Genomic DNA, 27,909 nt, shown 5'->3' on the forward strand with positions numbered 1-27,909 from the left:
GTGAGAAAGTATCTCCTATTGATGATAGGGAAGATTCACAAACTATCAACAATAGAGATGCCTAAAGTAAATTTAAAAACTGACACCACAAATTTGCATGCCAGTGTGGATGGCAGAAATCTCACAGGCTTCAGTGCTAGCTGAAGAGCTATGGATAATTAATTAGGACAAAAGGGATAAATCCCCTGGTAAGTTATTAAATCTGAAGACGTTAGCCCTAAACATAAACATATACTTGACACCTAATAGATGCAGCAGTTGGTAATTAATTGTGTGTGTGTGTATGCATATCTGTGTGTATAAACTTGATATAAATTATGTCATGTATATACTATATACATATACACATACACATATATACCAATTCCCTTGAGAATAATGTAAATTATTTAAAGACTTGAGGCTACTACTTAACAAATAACTGAGAGATGATTTAGAAATGAAATTCCAGTGACAAGTCATTCAATGATAAGTCATTCTTTTAGTTTTAAAAGAATTAAAACTAAAAAAGTATTGTAATTCTAGATCCACCTGCCTAATGAAAATAAGTGGAGAAAAATATGAGTTCATAATAAAAATAAACCCCTCCATTATATAGAAAAATAGGATATATTATGTATAGAAGCAACACATGGGGACATCCTTACAGGGTAATACTCTGTGTATTAATAATAACCAAGAGTACCCACCCTTGCCTTTCCATTTCACATTGTCCTCAATGTCTTTTTCAAAGCAGTTAATGAGTGTTGAGTTTGAACCTATGACAAATGGCTGAGGTGACAGTAGCATCAAAGCAGAGCAGACCTTCATGTTCTCCCAGTAACTTGTATTCCTGCAATGTTATAAGTTTGACTGGCATACTTAGCCCTCTACCATGAACGATCCAGCCCAGGGACTGGGGTGCCATTCAGACAGAGGCTCTATATAATACAACCATTTTCTTTACCTGCCCCTTTTGTCATTTTTGCTGCCTAGCTCCTGTACCTAGTCCCCCTCTCTCCCAATTCTATTTCCTTTCCCTCTCTCCTCACATAGTTCAGGACCCTAAACACTCTGCACTCTCACAGAGGTGTCTGCCTTTGACTATGCTTTCCCTTTTATGTACAGTAAACATTCTCCTCAACCATAGCTAAAAGCAGCCATGTCCTTTCTATCCTTTTCATTTTTTTCCATTAAGTTAGGGAAATAAGTACTGTACATTTCAGGTTATTAGCTGTCTAGACATTAAGTCCAACAAGAAAGTATTCAAATTTTGTGAGAGGGCAAGTGACCTTTTGTAAAGTTATGCAAGCAAAAATGTAAAATATAGCAAAATATAAAGTTAAACCTAATTGTTTTCATGAGCAATATAAAAATCAATAAAGAAATCAGAAAGCATGTGGCTTTACAATACCAGAAGTTCATGGTAGTAACCTCCATTGTGAGAATCTCAGCATGCTGAGAGAAAACAGGGCTTTAATGCTTGAGTTTCAACAATATTGAGCAGCATATTCAGACCCTGTATTAGAAATAAATGACACAAATTAAATGAATGCATAGGGATGGATGAAGATGAGCATACTAAAATCTATAAGCATGTATTTAAGATTATTAAAAATCCATTGGGGCTGGTGAGATGGCTCAGTGGGTAAGAGCACCCGACTGCTCTTCCGAAGGTCCTGAGTTCAAATCCCAGCAACCACATGGTGGCTCATAACCATCTGTAACAAGATCTGACTCCCTCTTCTGGAGTGTCTGAAGACAGCTACAGTGTACTCACATATAATAAATAAATAAAGGTTTTAAAAAAATAATAAAAAAAATAAAAATCCATATATTTTTAAATGTACCAATTCATTGACTTTAAGAAGGTAATAATTTTCAAAAACATTGATAGAATAAGAATATTAAATCCAGAGCAAAGATATATTGCTTTTTATGGTAAACCTAATATAAACTTCACACGGCACTGCCATAAGAGAGTAAAATTTGACCCAATATTAACATAGAAAAATAAAGATGGAGAACTTGAATTCTCAGTCATATTTAGAAACTTAGGACAAATTAGTTGTCAAGATAACATTTAATTATTTGTATGTATGTATGTATGTATGTATGTATGTATGTATGTATGTATGTATGTAGAGACTAGTTAAATAAAATTAGGTGCCTTAAAAAGAATTCTTAAATATATTTGTGTATATGGTCATGGGTGAGTGAGGTGTCTGCCATACGAGAATAAGTGTAGAGACCATCAGGTTTCTAGCTCAATTGAATTCTAGCTTTTTACCACTTAGCTTGAGATTTTAATTGATCCTATAGCTAAGCAGCTCATTGGATTTGCAGCCCAAATTTGGTATTCTTACTGAAAATGGATGTAGGACCATTCAAGACAGAGATGTCATACCTAGGGATGGAGATCAAAAACATACTGTAAATAGAGTGATTTCCATCAAACCTGCTGTAATTTCTATCTCTTCACAATTCCTATATGTTGCATCAGAAGATGGGAAACTGAAAGGAAAAGGGAATAAAATATAATTTAACGTGTGCTCTGGATGCAATAGACAACAGACAATAAAACCCTGCAGTTCCTAGAGTCTGAGCATGTATCTGGCTGCTTGGACCTAGAGCCTGGCTATTAACCAGAAGATTTCCATTTTGCTGTGTAAAACTCTGGTTCTGACTCTGAGCTACAATTGCAACTTGCTTATGACCCTTTGTAATCTGTCTGTGCTAGTTTTCCTAAATCCTATGATTATATGCATGAGCCTACACCTTGGATTAAAACATTATATCTATTAGATATTCTATCAATGGCTATTTGCACTAAAGAAAGAAATGTTGATTTTAAGCCTTGGGCAAAAAATATACCCAATTAGCAGTTTAGTACCCTAAGGTGGCATGACTGTCAAGAAATAATTTAAGAGGTATTTTAGAAAAGTAAAAATATGTATATTTTAACTATTGCATGTGCTGCTTCTGCTGCTGCTCCTGCTGCTGGTGGTGTGTGTGTATTTGTGTGTGTAAATGAAGCAAATGCAGTTTTGAATGTGGAGAGGGTACACATCTGTCCATGGTCATATGACTGCCAGAGATTAAATTCTTCAATTGGTTCTCTGGTGCCTTCATTTTTTCCCTAAATTACTGAATATATGGATGTGTGTGTGTGTGTGTGTGTGTGTGTGTGTGTGTGATCATGTGCATGTAGACATGCAGTTCTGCTATGAACAGTGAACCCATGTGTGCATGAAGGTAAAGTACAAAGAATAAACTCTACTATTCTTTCTCTGGTACCTTAATTTCTTAAAATACTTCATTCAAATATACACATATATATTGTATGTTTGTTAAAAGCCCCATGACTTAACCTAAAATCCATAATTATCCTTACTAATACTATCTATGCTGGTATCTACAACTCCATCTTCTCTTTATGTATGCATGAAGATATACATGCACATGTTCATGCACATATGCATATGTGCATTCATGTGTATGAATGTCTGCATTTGAGTGAGTAGGTTATTAGTTTTTATTATTAACAGTACAATTTAATTATACTGCTGCCTTCCTTTTCCTCCTGCAAACAATTCTACATAGCAGTATTCTCCTTCAATTTTACAGCTTCATTTTTTAAAAAAATCATTGTATGCATTTACACATATGTATCCTTAAATATATAATGTTTTTATTCTCTGAATGTTACCTGAATGTTTGTTTTCAAAGCAAAACTTTTGATACTAATAAACCAATTGGTATTCTCTTCCCTGAAAAAGCCAACATCTCCCTTTTTCAGATTTCCTCAGTTGCCTATCATACTTTGTGTAGGCCTGAATTCATATGGTCTTTCTTTGTCCTCTTTGGCAAGTTCATTTCCATCACCTTATTCAGCTGATTTTTGGTTAGCCATGTTGCACAGTCTCAATTTGATATTACCAACAAAACACACTATAATAGCAAACTTTCTAAACATCATGCCTTACAATTTTTCTGAAAAAATGTGATGCAAGTTTGCCTAGGAATTCTATGTGGAAGTGTTCTGTATATGTATTTATCATGTCTGTGTAAGCTTCAAAAAGAGGAGGATAACCAACTATGATGGCTATGAGAACACTAACCTATAAATAGCAGTAAAATAATCCTACAGGTGCAATATTGGCACATATGTCTGGGAAATAATGAGCAGCTCTGTAACTGCATGTATGACCTGGTCAACAAGAAAGAAATCATTCCTATTACTGGAAGCCTAGTTAACTACTCAGTGGTACTGAAGTCACAGTTTCTGGATTAGAACCTCCAACCACAGGTATATTAAACCAACCTAACTACAATTTATAGTGATTTATGCTCAAACCCAAGGATAAGTTTAGTCTTCTCACCTTGTCAAGAAGCTTCTCTTTGAAATAGATATTATTATAAAATCAGAAAAAAAAACATTGACAAAAATACATGTCAATCAAAATAGAGAATTTTGGAGGGCTGTATTTAATTCTTCATACTGCACGTTTAGGACATCCTATTTGTACATAGATGTGTGTAAATCTATGAGATTCTGAGAGCCACTGAAAGCAAACATCTCTGAATAAAATGGACTCTACCTGGTTTTTCGCTCCATTAATTGACATACTGGTATGCTAGTTTTTTGCTACCTAGATTTGTTAGAAGTCTTGTATATGTAATATTAACTGCTAAGAATGTATCTTTGCAATTCTGTTGTCATGTACAGCAAATACTATCTTGTTTCAAATATCTACCACCTCTTGCTAATTTTAGACAATGATTCCCTCTAAAATTCATCAACTAATTGAGTTGTACTAACCAGCAGTATTCAGAGATCTGTTATTGACCACCAAGTTCTAGAATTGCACAACTACAACACTATCCATGGATTTATATTCCTTTAGTCTATAATTAAATGCAGGTGCTAATAATTAAAAGTAATTGTGTTGCTGCCTGATTCAGTGTTCCACTAAGGCATATTTGACATTAAAAGAATAATAAACATATGCAACCCACTCTATGTAAACCTTCAACACCCCTATGTATTCTCTACAACACCTCTGAAGTCTCCTCTAAGATCCAACTTGAGTTTCAATTATATTTTTCTTAAATATTAAGAAATGGCAAAGTGTCTGAGCTAGTCCACCTGTGTGAGCCACTAAGATCTAGTGGGACATGTAGAACACAGCGGACTCTACCTTACATTCCATATAACAGATAAGCCAAATTGCTGTGAAAATATTCACATGTAATGGATTTTCCCATATATTGATTTTAGAATTCCTTACAATACTGAAGTGTTAAAGAGTCTTCTATGTAATTCAGCATTATACTTGGTATTCTTTTTACCACCATGCTAGGTTAAGGTGAATGCTGCAGATCTGCATGCTACAAAACTCTTAGGTCAATTCACAGTTTTACCAACTTTCTTCAAGTAACCTCATTACATAAATATTAGGACTTATTAGGGCATTAGAGACTTTTCATCTCAAATCCACATGTAAATTGTTGTTGATATTTTTATTCATTAAAGTAGCACACTAACATGGTAAAGGAAAGAAGTTATGCCAAATAGTGCAGTCTACAGCTATAGTATGTCTGCTGTAAAAATGTGTGATTGATATATGAGAGAGCTGCATCCATAAACTCCCAAAATAAGGATACATAAGGATTAAATATACATGACACTATGTTGAAATGCCAGAGAAAAGGATGGAAATTCAGAAGGTCCTGCTGCTAGCCTAAGAACTACTGGCAGAACGGGATGAAGAGGGCAGACCAGGAGGGGAAATAATGACTGGACTGTAAAAAAAAAAATTAAAGAATTAAGAAAAGAACTTCTGGCAATAAATATTATTCTCCATGTTTGATCCTTAAATGGGACAGGCTATACAAAGAGTTCAGTCCTAAATGCATGTACACAGACTATATTTGAGAAATATTAAACTACTGAAAGTTTTAGCAGTTGTTCATTAGTTATATACAGTTATATTCATACAACTAAAAATTAATAAAGCTATGCCATGCTGAAGATTTCTGTAACCCTAGGAATTTCAGCATTGAATTGTGTTTAAAGATAATTGTCTCAAACACTTAAACTAGTTGTACAGGACTTCAATGAGAACCTATTTGGGGGTAAGTAGATATTGTTCTATATAGCTAGTCTAATCTAGGATCTCTTATACTTTTAATCTTCATAGCTATAAAAAACACTAACATTTCAATTACTGTTTTTCTGCAATATACCTGCTATATTGGAGCTCAATAACAAATTCCCATCACCACATTCTTTTTCTATGGTTATTAATTACTTTATACAAGAAATATCTTTCAGGGCTGAAACTCACCATTAGACATATTATTCAGTACCTGCAGTAGTAGCCATGTTGCTTCTGCAGCTTTCTACTGATACTTCCATTATTGATGTGGCATTCTGAGGGAGAAACCAGTTACATAATAATTAAGCATATATTCTAATGAACAACACAGAGAACACTGTTATCCTGTGATTTCCCTAACGCGCAGCCACTGTCCAGGCATCCTAATCTTAGTGATATTATTTACCACTACATTCCCCACTCCTCCTCCTGCTCTCTTACAAAGAAAAACTACCAGGTAGATTTTCCCTCTCTAACCTGCCCTAATCTATACACATTATCTTCAGTTACATGTCTCTTTTCCCATATCAAGCATAAAATCATTACTATTCCAAACTCAACATTCATATGTTCATCTATATCTTTCTTGAACCCACCTCATTTAAATCAGACACTCTTTTCAAAGAAATATCTTTTATATAGCTACACAGTTAGAGTCCTCCTACCTTTAGAATCTCTGGCCTGTATACTCTAGCCTATTTACAAAACCACTTCTACTTTTGATAAAGTTGAATAAAACAAGTCATGGTAAATTGTCTGTATGCTCTAGGGGGAAAAAAGGAATCCAAAGCAAGTAACTAACAAGGAGAGCCTAAGGCAGAAAGGGAAATAAAACAGACATTGTAGGAGGACAGAGGGATCTTGATGGGAGAATGGGTAGAAGATTGGGAGAGAGAAGAGAAATCAATGGGGGTCATCGCTAGGACCAACTAGAGACCTGAGACAGTGGAGGCTCCCAGAAATCAGTACTGGAATTTAATAAATTTGAATTTTAAAAAAATATTACAGTACTGAAATTTAATCAATATAAGTGGATAAAAATACCTAACACCCTAAAAGAATTTGTAATTTTCCAAAAATTAGAAAGAAGATGAGAGAAATAGTTGCCAAGCCACACAACAATTATTGGAAAATGTCCTCTGGGAATTTTGTGTAGAGAATGTACAGTGGGGGTTTCTATGGCAAAAATCATAATCTCTATCTAATTGGAAAGAACATCATTCAACAGAAATAGTAAAACATGCACAAAATTACAGATTTAAACATATGTCTTGGAAACATGCAAATAAATGAAAATACTAAAATTTTCATTGTATTTTACATGTAAGAAATTAGTAATTGAAAACAAAAGAGAAATGGTTCACAAAATTAATAATTAAAAAGGAAATAAAAATGCCCACGGCACTGGGTGGTGGTGGCGCACAAGTTTAATCCCAGCACTCAGGAGACAGAGGCAGGCGAATTTCTGAATTATAGGCCAGTCTGGTCTACAAAGTAAGTTCCAGGATGGCCAGGACTATACAGAGAAACCCTGTCTCAAAACAACAACAGCAACAACAACAACAACAACAATAACAACAACAACAACAAATGCCCATGGTTTACTATACCAACTAGTTGTGGTGACTCTGTATTCAGGAAAAGCTTCTCAGAACTTTGGAGAGCAAAAAGTCCTCAGTGCCTGAATTTGAGATCATCATTAGCACCACAGAGAGACCCTGAATAAGTATCATAATATGGAAAGGAAAATGTTTAGCAATAAATCATGAATAACAGTTTAACTATGTTCAACTAAGCAGTAAATAATTTTCAGATGACTCATAAGATCTATCTAAGATTTAGAAAGTCCTAAATTCCAAGACAATTTTTAATATTATTATGAATTCAATATTTAAAAGCAATTTAGAAATTTTGTATCTGAACTTCAAGGTCCCATATATATTACTCATTTGTGGTTATGCTTAAAATTATTCTAAAATGTTCACAGAAACACAAGAAATAATGTACCAATAAAATTGTCCTGAAAATAATAAAAAGAAATTATTCCAATCATATTTTCTGTTTTCAAAAGTTATTAAAATATAACACAATATGCATAAATTGAAAATTATTTGATGCATATTGAGTGCTTAAAAATACCATTTAATAATTTTCATTTAACACATCTTACAAATTGCTAAAAATATATTAGATAAAGTGTTTCTCAAAACTCATGGTGTCCTCATTCATAATAGCTGAATAGAATTCCATTGTGAAAATGAACCACATTTTCTGTACCCCTTCCTTTGGTTGGAACCTGAAATATCATCCTGGGTAAGGTAACTCAGACCCAAAAGGACATGCATTGTATGTACTCATTAATAAGTGGATATAAGCCCCAAAAGTACAGAAAATCTAGGATAAAATCCATAAAACTCAAGAAAGTTAACAAGTTGAAGGGCAGTTCAATCACACTTGGGAGGGAGAAGAAAGCAATCATAGGAGGCAGTGGGAGGCAAGGGACTTGGGTGGGAGAAGGGAGAGAGAGGGGAAAATGAGAACAAGATCAGGTATTGGGGTGGGGGAGGCTGGAGAGAAACCCTAAAGGCCAGCAGAATGAATGAAAATATATAACCCTTGGGGGGCCTGTCGGGAGACTCTTTAGATATACCAGAGACCTGGGAGATGAGAGACTCTCAGGACTCAAAGGGAGCAACCTTAGATGAAATGCCTGACAGTGGAGAGATGGAACTTATAGGGTCTACCTCTAGTAAAAAAAGGCAGGGCGTCAAGTACAGGGATGGGGTTGCCATCCCACAGTCCAAAACTCTGAGCCAGAATTGTTCCTTTCTAAAAGAACTGCAGGAACAAAAATGGAGAAGAGTTCAGTGACCACCCAGTTTGGGATCCATCTTAAGTAGAGGCTCCAATGACTCGACACTATTACTGATCTTATGGTGTGCTTATAGACAGGAGTCTGGCATGACTGTCCTCCTAAAGGCCCAATAAGCAGCTGACTGAAACACATGCAGATACTTACATCCAAGCAATGGACTGAAATCAGGGACCCATGTGTTTGAATTGAGGAAAATCTTAATGAAACTGAGGACAAGGGAGACCCCATAGGAAGTCCAGCAGTCTAAACTTACCTGGACCCCTGAGATCTCTCAGACACTGAGCCACCAAGGCAGCATACACTACCTGGTATGAGTGCCCTGACAAATATACAGCAGAGGACTGCCTGGTGGGGCCTCAGTGAGAGAAGATGTACCAAACTGTGAAGAGACTTGAGGCACCAAGGAGTTGGGAGGCCTGGCATTGTTGACATTCTCTTGGAGACAGGAAGAAGGGGGGATGGGATGAGAAACTCTGGGAGGTTGGTCTTGGAAAGGGGGGAAATGACTGTACTGTTTGAAAAACAAAAAACCTAAAATTAATCATTAAAAAAAAGTTTCTCAAATCTAGGATAACACAGCAAAACTTTTTTTAATTTGAATAATACATATTATTGATATTTGTATTAATAAGTATATATATATATATGTGTGTGTGTGCAAGCATTCAAGTGTGCTTGAATGAGTGCTTGCGTTAGCGCTTATATGTGTGCTTATACAAAATAACAAAGAATCAGAAGAGGACATATATTTAAAAGTGAACAAGGAGGATGATATGGGGATGATTTGAAAAGAAGGAAGGTAAGGGGTACATGATATATCAAAAATTCATATGGAGAGCAGTAGAGAAAGACAGTTGTAGCCTCCATATCCATATATCATCTGTTCAAAAAATGGGATGGCTTACAGCCTGCACATACACAGAAACGGGTTGATAAATATCAAAGACTAAGTACAGGAAAATAAAATGTTAAGAAATAGTGGAGATCTGATTACATTCTAAAAGAATATGGGTAGGAGGAGGTGTTAATATTAAAGTCTGGTTCCCTAATTGGTTTTGGTTTGGTCAATAAAGAAGGCTGGGAGTCAATTGCTGGTCAAAAGGGACAGGTGGGACTTCTAGGTCCCAGGAGGAAAAAGAAGATGAAGGGGAAGAGAACAGGCTTTTGCTGCCATACAATCAAGACACTATTGCATATTCCAGCAAGATTTTGCTGAAGGAACCCTGATATAGCTGCCTCATATGAGACTATGCCAGTGCCTGGCAAATTCAGAAGTGGATGCTCACAGTCATCTATAGGATGGAACACAGGGCCCCCAATGGGAGAGTTAGAGAAAGTACCCAAGGAACTGAAGGGGTCTGCAACTCTATAGGTGGAAAAACAATATGAACTGACCAGTACCCCTAGAGCTCATGTCTCTAGCTGCATATGTAGCAGAAGATGGCCTAGTCGGCCATCATTGGGAAGAGAGGCCCCTAGGTCTTAGAAACTTTATATGTCACAATACAAGGAATGCCAGGGCCAAGAAGTAGGAGTGGGTGGGTAGGGAAGCAGTGTAGGGGAAGGGTATAGGGAACTTTCATAACAGCATTTGAAATGTAAATAAAGAAAATAGATAATTAAAAAAAGTTAAAAAAAAAACTAACACATGACTGGGCAAAGGTGATGGATCAGAAGAGAAAGGTACTTGAGAGCAAGCCCAAGGACCTGGGTTTCATGCCTGGAACCCACATGGTGGAAGGAGAGAAATGACTTCCAAAATTAATGTCCTAACCTCCACATCTGTGGCAATGTCCCTAACTCCATGAGATAAATAAACAGGACATTTTGGAAAAGAGAAATAAAGAAAAGAGAAAGCAAAAGCATGTGAGGCCTTAGGGCAGCTAGGGCCTGCAGCCTCTACCTCAGGCAGGGGTAGAGGACATTGGCAGGAGCTAGCTGATACAGGCTAGCTGCTAAGTTTATGGCAGGAGATTCTGTGCCCAGCCATTGGGCTAGTAGGCAAATTCTAAACTAACAAAGCTATGTGAGTGTTTTTCATCCGTGGAGCTCAGGTGGGTAGAGTGGGAAGCCTGGTCAGTAATGCTGGCTTGGTGAAACTAAGCCAGGAGGAACAAGAGAAAGCAGACAGAGTGAGGGTAGCAGCCCATGGCAAGCCGGGAGTGGGTCTGGTGGCAGCCAATCTCAGAGCAAAGCCAGGAGGGGCCAGACTGCAGGATATGCTACCTGGAAAGGGAGTAATAGGTTTATTAAAATTACACACAACAAATGTGTTTACTTAGACATGTGGGACAGCAGTCATGTCTAGGAACTCACTGCCTCAGACCTGTGGAACTTTCAAATCATTCCCCATGTGAGACTGAGTGTGATGGCAAAGGCTTCTACTTCATGCAATACCAACCATGCACAGCTTCCTCCCTAATGATTAAGGTACAAAATGTGATGGGTATGTATAGTGATTTCTTATCAAGATTACTTGTTTGCATAGAATAGCAAGGTATTTGGCTCAAGTATACAATGTATACTCACCTTCATTCCAACTAGTGCATTCACAAAGTTGTGACTTCTGGCTTACCACATATTTCACTGGGATTTTGCAATGTCTTCATTATGTAAATTGCCAAGGACAGACAGAATCAGAATTAACCAGCAAAAGTAAACATTAATTAAGAAGACACACAAAATTTGTCCACAGACAAACCTGTAATGTATAATTAATAAAATGAGAGGCATTTTCAAAAATATATCCAGGTTGTATCAAAATGATAAAAAAAATAATCGAGTACAGTTTCCTAGTATGAGAAAAAAAACTGCTTCAAGGATAAAGACACCTTTCTTTCTTTTGTTTTTTTACAAACCATCACAACACATAACAAGATTTATTGATAATACCTGTAGATGAGAGAAAATATGTTTGTCTTTCTAGCCTCAGTTATCTCACTCAAAATGATTATTTTCACCTCTATCCATTTACCTGAAAATCACATAATTTAACTTTTTAATAGATGAATAATATTTTATTTTGTATATACCACATTTTCATTATTATTCCATCAGGTGATGCTCCTCCAGGCTGTCCCCATTTCCTAGCTATTGAAAAGAGTAGCAATAAGCATAGATGGCATGAGTCATAAGGCAGTATATGAAGTCCTCTGGATTAAACCAGGGGGTAGTATAGCTGGGTCTAAGGATGATATCCTCCAGATCCATCCATTTGCCTAAGAATTTCATAAATTTATTGTTTTTAATAGCTGAGTAGTACTCCATTGTGTAAATGTACCACATTTTCTGTATCCATTCCTCTGTTGAGGGACAAAAGACACATTTCTAATGATGCTGGGTTGTAATATAACAATTGAAATGAAGTAGATATTTACTTTGACTGATTGATAATAAAAATCTTATGAACAGGCTAAAGCTCCATAACTCAAGGGGGTATTGTGAGTTTTATTCTTCAGTTTCAGAGTCATTTATGAGAAGAAAATGGGAAAAAACTCATCCTTAAGCCCTCTATATAAAACTGAATTTCCCTACATACATAATGCTATGACTCAAAAGACAGGAATGTGGATGTCATTCCTTTTCAAAGCTGTATAAGATAGCAGCTTATCTTCTAACTGAATATAAATATGATAGATATGCACCATAGATATGAATATTAAATTAGTCGCCTTGACTTTTGGGGGGGCATATCAGCTTCAATGTATACTCACAGTGTATTAGAGGTTACTGATTGATGACTAGACATTTCTCTAGAGGACAAGTTGTCTGATTTTTTCCTATATTTATACTATGATTTCCCAATCCTAGAATATAATATATAATAATTCCCCTGTTACAATTCTCAGTATGTCTGAGATCCATAATCAAAGATTCAAATCCATCTCTCTTGTACTGGCAATGCACAGTGTGATATAATTCTGATACATGGTATATGTTCTGGTATATATAGGAGGAGTAAGAGAGCAGAAACAATAGTTAGGATATTGGATATATGAGACTATACTATATGATATAAAATATTATATGAGAAAATAATCTATTTTCATTATTAATTAATTCATTTATGTATTTATTTATTTACATTCCAAATGTTGCCCCCTTTCCTTGTCCCCACCTCATGAGTCCTTTACCCCATGCCCCTTCCACATTGCTACTGATATGGTGCTCACCCACACATACACCCACTTCCACCTGACTGTGCTAGCATCCCCCTTCCCTGAGGTACCAAGTTTCTACAGGATTAAGCACATCTTCTCCCACTGAGGCCAGACGTGGCATATATCTCTGCTACATATGTAATAGGGGCCATGTACCTGTCCATGTATGTTCTTTGGTTGGTGGTTTAGTCTTTAGTAACTCTGAGAGGCTCCTGGCTAGTTAATACTGTTGTTCTTCCTATGGGGTTGCAATCCCTTTCAGCTTCTTCATCCCTTCCCCTAACTCTTCCATAAGAGTCCCTAACCTTAGTCCAGTGGTTGGCTGTAAGTATCTGCATCTATTTCAATCAGCTGCTGGTAGTGCCTCCAAGAGGATAGCAATGCTAGGCTTCTATCTACAAGAACAGAATGTCGTCTGTAATAGTGCCAGGGTTTTGGTGCCTGAGCATGGAATGGGTCCCAAATTGGGCATTTTCTTCAGTCTCTTATCCATTTTATTCCCTCAAATTCCTTAAGAAAGTAACAATTCTGTGTCAAAAATTGAAAATGGGTGGATGGCACCATGCCTCAAATGGGGGTTATGTCTTTCTAATGGAGGTGGTCACTTTAGGTTCCCACTGTTGGGAATTTCAGCTAAGGTCATCCCCATTGAGTCCTGGAGGCCTCTCACATCCTTACTCTCTGGGACTTTCTAGATGCACCCCCCCAGAAACATGCAAACAAAGAAAATGGGCAGGGAGGGAGGGAGACACACAATAGGAAAAATTTTTGCTGGGACAATGGATGCTAGAAATTTGGGGCTGAGGAATAGGTTGTGATTAAGAAAGATCAGCATCATTAGGATTATTATACCCTGAGATTACCACACAGAAGCTGTTTTCCAGTGGAGATCAAGGTTATACTTCATGCTAGCAGCCAAAGTTGATGTATAAATGGGACTCAGATAGTGAAGTGAAGAGTTGAAGAGGTCTTGTAGAGCAGTTGAGGCTTGACACATTGTGACAGAGTTGGTGTTCTTGTCACTGGCACAAGAGTTCCATGTGTGTGATGGCTAGTTTCTTATAATCATGATACAGGCTAAAGAATTTCGAGAGAAAGAAACATTAATTGAAAACTCTTACCCTAAGATATGACTATAGCTAAGAATTGTTGTGCATTTTCTTACTTAATGATTGGTGTGAGACAGCCCAACCCACTGCAGGTGGTGCCATGGGCTGGAAGTTATAGGTTCCCTAAGAAAGCAGGCTGAGCAAAGCTATCAGAATAGGTTAGTAAGCAATACCTCCCCATAATCGATGTATTAGCTACTTTATACAGGTTTTTGCCATATTTAAGTTTCTGCCCTGATATATTTCTATGATACACAATTATATAGAAGTATAAATAAAATAAACACTCTTCCCCCAGACTGTTTTTGATTATGGAGTTTAATCACAGAAATAGTAACCCTAAGACAATGTACAGCAAAACACATGTTAGCAAAGCATAGACATAAACTGAGTAGAATCAAGAGATAACAATTTCTTTCCTTCTAAACTTCTCCTAAGATGCAGGATTGGGAGTAAGAAATTTAGCCATCAGAACAGACAGTGGTGGCACATGCCTTTAATCCCAGCACTTGGGAGGCAGAGACAGGCAGATTTCTAAGTTTGAGGCAATCTTGGTCTACAGAGTGAGTTCTAGGACAGCAAGGGCTATACAGAGAAACCCTGTCTTGAAAAAAAGACTATTCCAATGATGGCCGATTAGGCCATCTTCTGCTACATATGCAGCTAGAGACACGAGCTCAGGGGGTACTGGTTAGTTCATATTGTTGTTCTACCTACAGGGTTGCAGCCGCCTACAACTCCTTGGGTACTTTCTCTAGCTCCTCCATTGGGGACCCTGTGTTCTATCCAATAGCTGACTGTGAGAATCCACTTCTGAAGAGAGGCCCCTTGGTCTTGTAAACTTTATATGACCCAGCACAGGGGAAGGCTAGGGCCAAGTATTGGGAGTGGGTGGGTATATATATATATATATATATATATATATATATATATATATATGACATACCTTACTGTAGTGACTGATGGAAACAGATGCAGATAAGCAGTCATTATATTCTAAGTGAAAATGACAAGTCTAAACAACATACCCTGAAAAGAAACGTACAAGAAATATTACACAGAATGAACAGTTTTTATGTAAATCTTTCTTTCTTTCTTTCTCNTATATATATATATATATATATATATATATATATATAAATTTAGTGACAGTAAATTATAAGTATTTATAAGTATAGAGGAGAATGAGAATAGGTGTATTAAATGGTATAGTGGGCAAGGAAATGATGAAATGTAATTAAATTATATTCTTTTTTCAATAACTTATTTATTCACTTTACATCCTGATTGCAGCCTCCTTTCCCCACTCTCCTCCAAGTTTCACCTACAGAATTCGTCTTACAATACTACATGCTGAACCTCTCTGCAGAGAAGGGAAGTGCCTAGGTATATCAACCTGCCTGGCACATCAAGTTTCAGGAAGATTAAACAAACCCTGTCCCTCTGAGGCCTAACAAGGCAGTCAGGCTAAGTTAAAGGGATCCAAAGTCAGGCAATAATAATCAGAGAGAGCCCCTGCTCTAAGTTTGAGGTGAACTGTATGAAGACAAGCCTGCACATGTGCCTCAAATATGTAGGAACTGTAGGTCCAATCCATTCATGTTCTTTGGTTGGGGGCTCAGTCTTTGTAATTCCCCATGAATACCGGTTATTAGACACTTTAGGTCTTCTTGAGATGTTCTTGACACCACTGACTCCCCCAATTCCTCCCCTTACTCTTTTGCAAGGGTCCAAAGCTCTGTCTGATGTAAGGCTGTAAATCTTTGCATCTGTTTTCATCAATTGCTAGGTGAAAATTCTCAGAGAATAGTTGTGCTAATCGTCTGTCTGCAAACTTAGCAGAGTATCATTAATAGTGTTAGGACTGGCTCTCTACCATGGGATGTGTCTCACATTGGGACAGTAGCAAAACTTCAATTTGAAAGTAGCATTGAAGAATATTGTATGGTTAGTGCTCACCATAACATAAGAAAATGCAACAAAATTTGCTTTATTACAGAGTTTGAGAACCAGTGACAGGGAATAGAGTAGACATGAGAAAATAACTTAATAATTATGGTTGAAAATTTTTTAGAATTTCAAAAGAGACTCAATTTAACTGCATTAACATACCGTGCTTAACTCACTGAAGTGATTAGTGAAAACACATGGTGACAAGCACAGACAGTGTATTAAGTGAAGGTTTCAAGTCAAATAATCAGCACTGAAAAGAAGCATGCAAGGAATATTATAAAGACTGAAATGCTTATATGCAAAATATATGTATGTATATGCATGCTATATAAATTAGCAAAAAGGGAGAACATGAATATAAAACAGATTATGAATGTGCATACAGAAGGATACGGAGAGAAAAAAATGTTGCATGTTATAATGAAATCATAATCTCAAGAATCAAGAAATATAAAAGAGAAAGTATATTTTGGAAGAAATGTTCTTTCTACGGGTCTATGGGTTTGTTCTTTCCTTCATTAGATTTCAGATAATAGAAGGTACAGAAGAAGAAGAAGAAGAAGAAGAAGAAGAAGAAGAAGAAGAAGAAGAAGAAGAAGAAGAAGAAGAAGAAGAAGAAGAAGAAGAGGAAACAAATATATTAGCCACAAACCTGCGACAATACACACCTGGTTTGACAAATATGCTCTGTGAGAATTATTAATGATAGTAGGATAGAAATGGAAGATATCACAGTTAGAATTCCTTAATTTCTAAGAATGGCATTGAGAATCCGGTAAGAGAATGTCAGCAAAAGATAGCATCTGAAAAACTGAAGCTCCTCCAAAAGGATAACTGAGAGCAATAAAATATTTCTTTTTCTCCAGTGGAGTGTCACTGCATATAAGAGTTCTAAATGGTGGGGCTTAACTGGAGATGATTCCCACAAAAAGCACACAATTACATTTTTGGAGGAATTTTTTTCACATAACACTTTTTTTCGGGATAATTTTAAACCTGGCAGTCTACTTGCTTATATATTATAATTTCTGGTATGGTGTTTTTATGAAATTTCTGAGTGTGGACATGAGTGTCTCACACCTAAGTGTCCAGTTCTTTTACTCTGGCTACTTTTCTTCTGTATGTTTGATTGTTTGTTTGTATTTTTATTTAATATTATGTGGTAGTCATAGTAGTCTTAGTAATCATAGTGCTAGTATCATATGTCTGTTTACATACTAATGAAATACAGAAAGAGAATAGATTTGGAAGTGTGGATTAGCACAGAGTATCCTAAAGAAGTGGAATGGAAAAACTCAAACAATAATATGTTGAAGGAAATAAATCTACAATAAAATGAACAACCCAGAAATGAGGTCTTTCTTAGCAAATGTTTTAGCTCTAAGCCTTTTTGGTTTCATGGTGCCATGGAGAGATGCAATTAAATAGCAATTATTTACATAGTAGGTCATGAAGGGAGTGTAAGAAGCATCAAGTCTCCAGTCTTCCAGATATTGAAGGTTAAGATGAATAACCCTTATTTCAGATAAATTCAAGACAGTTGGCTGTGTAAAAATGATACATCAGTGGTCTCAGAGGCAGAAATAAATTTTTGAAAGATGAAATGGGCACTGAATGACAGTAAGAATAACTGTGTGGAATCCCTATAAGCCAGCCCACAGTACTTACACTACACTTCTATTTGCTTTGCCTCCTGTAACTCCCAGGAGCAGTCCCCCTTCTCTACTGAGCATCTAGAGCCTAGACCCAGCTGAGAGCTGAACTCCAGCTAGGAGCCTGACTTGAAAAATCCCTGGGTTCATGGACTTCTATTTCCTCTGTTTGCCTATAATTGGATGAGTGTGTGCTTTCATATGGAACATGGAGCTAGGACCAATCAAGAGAGAGATCTCAAATCAAGGGATGGTATTCAAAAACCTCCTGTATCTAGGGAGATTTAAAGCAACACTTGTTTCACCTCTCTCCCTGTATGCTGAAGCAGAAACAGAGACATTGAACAGAAATGCATATAATATAATTTAGTCTGGGTTTTGGCTCTAATGAATCCCCCCCAAAGGCAGCCAGTAGCTCCTAGAGGCTGAGAATGTATCTGGCTGCTTGAATTTAGATCCTGGACATTAACTAGAAAGATTCCATTTTGGTCTGGACCATTCTGATTCTGATTCTCAGCTGGCAAGTACAGCTTGCTGTGTAATCTTTTCAATCTGCCTGTGACGTTTTCCTCATGGGTCATTATTACATGTGTGAGCCTTCACCCTAATTAGAACTTTATTTCTATTATAGTGTGCTGCAATGTGCTGCTTGCATTAAAGGAATGTTGTTTTGAACACTGGTCACACAATGTTTTCAGTATGTCTGGAGTGTTCAAAAGTACCATGACAGTCAAGATATCATTTTGTTAAAAAAAATGTTAAATTGTATATAATTTTAATACTTCTTTGTGTTGTTGTTTTTATATGTGTGTGGTATGTTAGGGGTGTACATGTTGCACACACATGTAGTTTTGGATGACAGAAGGGCATAGAGTTGTTCGTGTACTATGGCAGCCAGAAGTTAACTGTGATATTACTTCTCTTGTGCCTCCATTTAAAATAAAAAGACTGTCTGATGTGGCCTCATGAGAGACGACTCAACAAACCCTTGAGAGACTTGAGGCCCCATTGAATGAGGAGATCTGGAAGGGGGTTTTGTTGATGGTGAGGACATCCTCTTGAAGATAGGGAAGGAGAAGTGGAATGAGGAACTGTCAGAGGTCAGAATGGGAGGGGAAAAGTGACTGGACTACAAAAAAATTATAAAGATAACAAAAGAAAGGAAAAATACTACAGGACCGGGGACGTAAACATAATTCCATGGAGTGGGAACATGGGGTCCTGATCCCACTACACAGGAAACAAGGTGATTATAGGCAGAAGGAAAGCTGACTGCACTGCCAGCAAAGCTTGTGATGTGGATGGAAGAAAGGCCAGGAATGACTAGGCTGTTGTACCTGGTCTACCTATAAACCTGGGCAGTTCCAAGCGATATATACCATAGGCAGACTCTTGTATCGACCTTTGTAGCCTGGGTTTGTCAGTGTCTCAGATCCTGGATGTGGTTTGTCCTTCTTCTGTATTACCAGAGCATGAGTTATTGTTTTCCCATACTGCTCTTTTGAACAAGTAATAAAGTGTCCCACACCCATTTAACCCCAGTTAGTTGCACTGGGACTGAGGTATAACTGAAATAGAGTTATATAACAAGACTCTGAAGTGAGACTGACCTAGCATGTCCCTTTTAGAGGTTTCCATGGGTGTGGGAAGTATTGCCAGCTCTGCTTTGAACTCTATCTAGAAGGCATGATAAATATCTAGTGACATTCATGTTCCTCTCACAGACAGTTCTTGATAACATAATATGTCTTATCAGAGAATCTCAAGATTCCTTACCAAAAAATTGTTATTAAACACCTACTATATACCTGGCAGCTTTCTGGGTACTGATGATAAAGATGTAAACACACACAAAATGGAATATCAGCCTGCAGAAATCTTACTGTCAAATATAGCTGATTGAAATTGTAACAGCTTAGCATCCTGGCAAACAGTTTTTCAAGGAGAAAATTGAGGGAAAAACAAAAGTCATAGCAGTTATACACACAGTGTAAGCTCACTTGGTGAGCAGATGAGATGGTTTTAAGTTTGTGTAAATGGCAGAAATGAAGGCACTCTAAGGATACATGAGCCACTTAATCTATCAAAGTACTGAAATAATGGATGCCAGAGGAATGAGGATTCCACTAGAAATTTCATTTGGGGAGGAAAAAAATGATAACAGATTGGAGAAATTGTCTCCCAGAAAGAGAAAGAGATTGGACACAGTTCTAATATTTTCTCATACCACCTTAGAGGGACTGAAGCACTGGTAATGATGAGACAATTGTGGGTGGGACACCACCTGCCAACCTGCTGATATGTTCTTGACTCTGCTCGTCTATGGAAACTTCAGTCTGTTTGGGACCTGGAAGAAGCACTTGAAGAGCACACTGCATCACTTTGTCTCCCCAGTATTCCTACACTAAAAAAAAAATCAATTTTCTGCTTTCCATTTTATTAAAAATAAAAATGTATATTTTGTGTTTCTAGTTTAAAATCCCTCAACACCTATTATTACTAATCTGTGCTAACTTTGAGAAATATCTCGGTACTTTACATACATGTGCACAAATATTTCATGCACAAATGAGTGTGTGTAGTGTTAGTGAGAGAGTTGGTGTATACGCATTTCTTGTATGAAGAGTGAACTAACCAAAGAATGAAGGTAAAATACAGATGACAAAGATGCCTCTTGTTACTCTGGTGCCCTAAATTTCTTAATAATATTTCATTGAAAATAAATATGTATTTTACATATGATAAAATATGTCTACCATACATTGTCCTAAAATTGTCATCTACTGCTACTATCTCTATTTTATGCTGACTTCAGCAACATTATCTTTATGCATGTGTACATGCACATACTTAGGCATACACATGTGTACATACATGTTTGTATTTATGAGTGCCTACATGTTTGTGAGGAGGCAATTTCTTTCTATGTTGATAGTATAATTCAATTAGAACATTTCTGATTTCACCCAACTCCTCCAAACCCATATAGGGGTGAGTGTGTGTGTGTGTGTGTGTGTGTGTGTGTGTGGAGAGAGAGAGAGATAGATAGAGAGAGAGAGAGAGAGAGAGAGAGAGAGAGAGAGAGAGAGAGAGTTAGTTTGTGGCTGTACATATTTGCAGATATATTCTTAAATATCACTAGTTCAGTCTCAATACTACCTGCATGTGTGTTTTCAAAGCAGAAATTTTGGTATTGCACAACAAATTGGTGTTCTCTTCCTAGAGAAAGCCAATATCTCTCTTTACCAGATTGCCTCATTTGTATATTATACTTTATGTAGGTTGTGCCCTTGTGGGCTTTTCTTTGTCCAGTTTTGCTTGTGTGACTATATATGTGTCATATATAGTCACTAAATTTTAATTCTGTCATGTTGCCATTTCTCTTTCTGATATTACTAAAATACACAGTATCACAGCAAACTCCCTGAAATTTCGAGTCAGATGTTTTTCTGCTACATTTTAGACAAAATTGCCTAAACATTAGGTGTGGAAGAGTTTATCCATCCATCATCTATCTGTCTATCTATCTATCTATCTATCTATCTATCTATCTATCTATCTATCTATCTATCAGGTCTGTGAAAACTCCAAAAGAAGAAGACAACCTACAACCTGACCCAATTTTGACGGCTGTGAGAAACATCAATTATTAGCAGGGCAAAAATAACCATTAGGGAACACATAGGTGTATGCTAATATATGTGATTGCACAAATATCTTGGAGATAAACAGCTTACTAGTTGAACTTATGACCTCACCAACAAAAAGGAGATCATGTTTTGTAGTGGAAATGTAGTCAACTAATCAGACTAGTGAAGTCACAGTCACTAGAGGGGAAGCTACAACTATAAAATTTTTAAACAAACATAATCTCTATTATTTATATAATTTGTATTAACACCCCAGAATAAATAAGTCCTCTCACTCTGTCAAGAAAATTCTCTTTGCAAATAGGTAGAGATAATAAGCAGATATACCCATCAAAATTCAGACTTAAGGTGCTCAGTGTCAACTTCTTCATAATACCCATTTCCGATGGCTTATTTGTTCATAGATGAGTGGAAATGTATGGGATTGATGGTAAGTAGATTCTGAGATCAACCATCTCTGCATATAATGACGTTTCCCTTCTGTAGCAGTCCATAAATGACAATAACAACTGAAATATGACTGAAACTTCATGAGTTCCTCCACAAACCATGCTGATGATTTTTTTGTAGTTTGCCCTACTGGAAGTCTTGTATATGCAATTTGTATCTCTAACTGTTAGGAATTATCTGTGCAATTCAACAACCAGTATCTGATGCAAATAGCTACATCTGATTCATTTGAGAAAGTCACTCTCACTGAAATACACCCAAAAACCTAGCTTTGCTGACCATCAATATAAAGAGTACTGCCATTGCATTTCATGTTCTGAAATTGCACACCCACAATACAATCTCTGATTGTTTATTTCTGTAGTATAGAAATAAGGGCAGGTGTTCATAATTTTAGATGGCAGTTTTGCTGCAACATACAAGTGCCCATAATTACAAAGTAAATATGTAACTGCCTGAGTCAACTTCTGACTCAGGCATATTTAATCTGAAAGCCAAGCAGAGTATCATTAATAGTGTCAAGGGTTAGCTCTCTACCATGGGATGAGTGACAAATTGGACCAGTAGCAAAACAAGAGTTTTAAAGTAGCAATGAAGATTATTGTATAGTGAATGGTCACCACAACATAAGGAAATATATTAAAGGGTTCTACATTACAAAGTTTGAGGACCAGTTAAAGAGCATAGAGTAGACATGAAAAAAAACATAATAACCGTGACTAAAAATGGTTTAGAATTTCAAAAGAAATTCGATATGATTTATCTACATTAATGTGCATGATTTACCTTCTGAAGTAAATGATGAACACAGTATATTAAGTGATGATTACAATGACGATTAAAAGTCTAATTATCAGCCCTTAAAAGAATATATAAATAATATTATAAAGACTAAAACATTTTATGTGATATATATATATGAATATATATATATATATATATATATATATATATATATATATATATGCATGTTAAATAAATTAGCAAAAAGGGAGGGCATAAATATAAATGAATGTGAGTGGGTATATGAAATCATGTAGAGAGAAACTAAGTAATACATGTTCTAATGAAATCATGATCTCAAGAAACAAAAAATATGAAAGAGAAAGGATACCTTGGAAGAAATAGTCTTTCTATGGACTTATGGGTTGTTTATTTCATTATATCTCAGATAATTGAAGGCACATAAGATCAAGAGTAAATAAATATATTTGACCCTAACCTGTTGCAATACATTCCTGGTTTGACAAATATACTCCGAAACTTATTTATGCTAGCAGGACGCAAATAAAAGATGATGCCACTTTTACAGTTCTTCAATCACTCACTATGGACATTAGATATCAGCTAAGATAATGTCAGCAAAAGAGCCCATCTGCAAACCTGACACTCTCTCAAATTGATAACTGAGAACAATGAAAAATTATTTTTCTCCAGTCAGGTCTCACTGCATGTAAAAATTCCTCAAAATTGTAGGGTTTAACTGGAGAGGGCTCCCACAAAAACCAAACAGTTTCATTTTTAGAGGAATATTTACAGAAATTCTGTGAGAATGAACATGAGAGTCTCACACCTAAGTGTCCTGTACTTTTACTTTGGCTTCTTTTATTTATTTATTTATTTATTTTTATTTATTCATTTATTTAATCCCATGGTAGTTGGCTTAGTAGTAGTAGTAGAAGTAGTACTAAGAGTTTTCATATTAGTAGTAGTAGAACCATAAGTAAGTAAGTAAGTAAGTAAGTAAGTAAGTAAGAAAAAAAAGGAAGGAAGGAAGGAAGGAAGGAAGGAAGGAAGGAAGGAAGGAAGGAAGGAAGGAAGGAAGGAAAAAAGAGAACAGATTTGGAGGGTAGATTCACAGAGTATCTTGCAAGAATGGGATGGTGAAACTCAAATAATAATATACTGTAGGAAATAAATCTACAATAAAATAAACTCACAAATGAGGACTTTCTTAGCAAATGTTTTAGCTCTAAGCTTTTGCAGTTTTATGGTGCCAGGGAGAGATGTAATTAAATAGCAATTATTTGCATAGTAGATCATGAAGGCAGTGTGAAAAGCATCAAGTCTCCAGTCTCTGTTACACATTGAAGTTTAAGATGATTCACCCTTCTTTCAGAAAAATTCAAGACTGATGTTCTGTGTAAATGTAATACATCAGTGGTCTCAGAGGCAGAAATAAATTTTTAAAAGATGAAATGACTCTAAGGATAACTGTGTGGAATCCCTATAAACCAGCCAACAGTACTTACACTACACTTCTATTTGCTTTGCCTCCTGTAACTCCCAGGAGCAGTCCCCCTTCTCTACTGAGCATCATGCAGTCAGGCCCTGGCTAGAGCTTGGACTCAGCTGAGAGCTGAACTCCAGCTAGGAGCCTGACTTGAAAAATCCCTGGGTTCATGGACTTCTATTTTCTTGGTTTGCCTATGATTGGCTGAGTGTGTGCCTTCGTATAGAGAATGGAGATAGAACCAATCAAGAGAGAGATCTCAAAGCAAGGGATGGAAATCAAAAACCTCCTGTATCTAGGGAGATTTAAAGCAACACTTGTTTCACCTCTCTCCCCTCTCCCTGTATGCTGCAGCAGAATCAGACATTGAAAGGACATGGATATAATATAACTTAGTCTGAGTTCTGGCTCTAATGAACATTCAAAAATGTAGCCAGTGTCACCTGGAGGTTGAGCATGTATCTGGTTGCTTGAATCTAGTTCCTGGCTATTAACTAGAAAGATTCGATTTTGATCTGGACCACTGAAATTCCGATTTTCAGCTGGCAATTACAGCTTGCTGTGAAATCTTTGCAATCTGCCTGTATCATTTCCCTTCAGGGTCATTATTACATGTCTGGGCCTTTACTCCACATTGGAACATTATTTCTATTATAATGCCCTGCAATGTGCTGCTTGAATTAAAGAAAAATATGTCGATTTTTAATCCTGGTCAAGCAATATACTCAGTATGTCTTGATTATCCTAAAATGCCATTATGTCCAAGAAATCATTTACAGATACTTTGTAAAAACAAACCTGTTAAATACTATATAAATTTCATACCTTTGCAGTATGTGTGTTTATGGGTGTGTGTGTGTAAATTATGCACACACATGTAGTTTTTGATTAGATGAGGGCATAGTGTTGTTCATGGACATATGGGAGTCAGAGGATTAAACTGTACTATTGCTTCGCAGGTGCCTTAATTAAGAAAAACAAAATACTGACATGTCTGGCCTCAGTGAATGAGAACTCACCAAATCCTTGAGAGACTTGAGGTCCCAAGGAATAAGGAGGCCTTACAGGCATGGGAGGTGCGTGGAGATATCTTGGAGCTGGGGGAGGAAGAATGGGATAGAGAAAAGTAAGAGAGCATAATGGGAAGGGAAAAACGACAGGATTATTTTTTAAAAAGGTTAAAGATAATAAAAGAAAGAAAGGAAAAGTACTACAGAAACAGAAAGAATAATTATTCCATGAGGTAGGAACATGAGGAGCTTGATCCTACTCCACAGGAAGCTGGGGAATTATACACAGAAGGAAAGCAGACTACATTGCAGGCAATGCTTATGTTGAGCATGAAAGCGAGGATAGGAATGGCTAGGCTGTTGGACCTGGTTTACCTCTACCACTGGGATGCTCCAAGCTGATACATGCCACAGGCAGACTCTTGTGTCTCCCCCTGTAGCATGGGATCCTCAGTGGCTTAGACACTTGATATGGATGGTCCTACTGCATGACTTATTTTTTCCCATACTGTTCTTTTGAACAAGTAATAAAGTGTTCCACACCTATTTAAGCCTGGTCAGCTTCACTTGGACTGAGGAATAACTGAATAGTGTTATATAACAAGACTCTGAAATGACATAGACCTGGCATGTGCCCTTTAGAGCCTTCCTAGAGTGATGGGGAGTATTACAAGCTTGGCTTTCAACTCTTTCTAGAAGGCAAGATATATATCCAGTTACATTCATGTTCCTCTCACAGAAACGTCTTCATAACTTCTTATAAGTGAAACTGAAGGTTCCTTACCCTCAAAAACGTATTTATTGAACAGCTACTATAGGTTTTACCCATTCTGGGAACTTATTATAAAGATGTAAACACACACAAAATGAAAAACCAGCCTGCAGAAATTTCTGTCAAATATAGCTGATTAAATTGTAATAGCTAAGCATCCTGGAAATTAGATTATCAGAGAAAATATGAGGGGGAAACAAAAGTCATAACAGTTATAGACACGGTGCAAGCTGACTTGGTGAGCAGAGGAGATAGTTTTAAGTTAGGGTAAATGGCCGAAATGAAGGCAGTCTAAAGAGACACGAACCACTTAATCTATCAGGTCCCTGAAATAATGGACACCAGAGGAATGAACATTCCACTAGAAATCCCAATCTGGGAGAAGGGAAAGGAGCCAGCCAGATGGAGAAAATGTCTCTTAGAAAGGGAAAGAATATGAACCAAGTTCTAATATTTTCTCATAGCACCTTAGAAGAGCTGAAGCCCTGGCAATGTTGAGACAATGGTGCCTGGGATACCACATGACCCAGCCTGCTGAGATTTTCTTCAGTCTGCTTTTCTATGTAAACTTTAGCCTGTTTTGGACCTGGAAAATAAACTAGAAGGGCACACTGTATCATTTTGTTTGTCTCTGCAATATTCCTACATTAAATAAACTTCTTTTTCTGCTTTTTATTTAAAAATATTTACTGTAAATATGTAAATTTTGGAATCTAAAATCCCTCAAACCTTTATTATCACTAATCTGTGCCAATTTTCAGAACTATATTGGTGCTTTGTATACATGTGCATGCACATTTTGTGTGCAAATGTGTGTTTTTATGTGCACAAGTGTGTGTGTGTAACTGTGTGTATATATGAATATGTGTGTGCATGTGTGTATATGTGTGTGTGTTGTTTGTGTGTAAGTCTGTGTGTGTGTGTGTGTGTGTGTGTGTGTGTGTGTGTGCAGTTCTTGTATAGAGAATGGACTGATCTAGGAAAGTAAGAAAACTATCGAGGACAAAGTCTCCTCTTGTTACCATGGTTCCTTAATTTTTGATAATATTTTGTTCAAATTATATATATAGATATAGATATAGATATATTATGTGAAATGATGCCTGCCACACTTTTACCTAAAATCCTCACCTGCTACTACTATCAATATTCTTTGCTGACTTTAACAACATTGTCTACTCTTTTTTTTTCTTTTTTATTCTTTTTTATCAATTTTTGTTAGATATTTTATTTACATTTCAAATGTTTTCCCATTTCCTGATATCCCTTCTGAACAACCCCTATCTCCTCCCCCTCCCCCTGCTCACCAACCTACACACTCCTGCTCCCTGGCCCTGGCATTCCCCTATACTGGGGCATAGAGCCTTCACAGGACCAAAGGCTTCTCATCCCATTGATGACCGACTAGGCCATCCTCTGCTACATATGCAATTGGAGACATGAATCCCACAATGTGTTTTCTTTGGTTGGTGGTTTAGTCCCAGGGAGCCCTGGGGGTACTGGTTAGTTCATATTGTTGATCTTCCTGTGGGGTTTCAAACCCCTTCAGCTCTTGGGTCCTTTCTCTAGTTCCTTCATTGGGGATCATGTGAATGGCTGTGAGCCTCCACTTCTGTATTTGTCAGACACTGGCTGAGCCTCTCAGGAGACAGCTATATCAGGATCCTGTCAACAAGCTCTTGTTGGTATCCATAATAGTATCTGGGTTTGGTGGTTGTATACGGGATGGATCTGCAGGTGAAGCAGTCTCTGGACATTGTCTATTCTTTATGCATGTGTGCATGCATGTATTCAGGCACTCATATGTGCACATGTGTGTTTGTATTTATGAGTGCCTACATGTGTGTGAGGAGGCTATTTCTTTTTTTTTTCTTTTCTTTTTTTTTCTTTTTCTTTTTTTTTTTT

The 27,909-nt window shown here is 36.8% G+C and overlaps 1 long non-coding RNA gene across 2 annotated transcripts in view; it reads right to left on the minus strand.

Annotated features, from left to right (window-relative positions):
- Positions 1–6,329: 6,329 nt before the first annotated feature.
- The window catches only part of LOC115065084, a 28,654-nt gene continuing 7,074 nt past the window's right edge, over positions 6,330–27,909 (minus strand). Inside the window, exons 5-9 of one of the 2 annotated variants that reach the window (XR_003844886.1) lie at positions 25,242–25,319; positions 15,231–15,313; positions 14,039–14,252; positions 7,751–7,858; positions 6,330–6,415 (exon numbers count right to left, since the gene is read on the minus strand). This is a non-coding gene — a long non-coding RNA (uncharacterized LOC115065084). The remainder of the gene's footprint in view (positions 6,416–7,750; positions 7,859–14,038; positions 14,253–15,230; positions 15,314–25,241; positions 25,320–27,909) is intronic. The other variant, XR_003844887.1, reaches the window with a different exon arrangement.

The sequence above is a fragment of the Mus pahari genome, chromosome 1 (assembly GCF_900095145.1).
Source record: "Mus pahari chromosome 1, PAHARI_EIJ_v1.1, whole genome shotgun sequence".
NCBI lineage: Eukaryota > Metazoa > Chordata > Mammalia > Rodentia > Muridae > Mus > Mus pahari.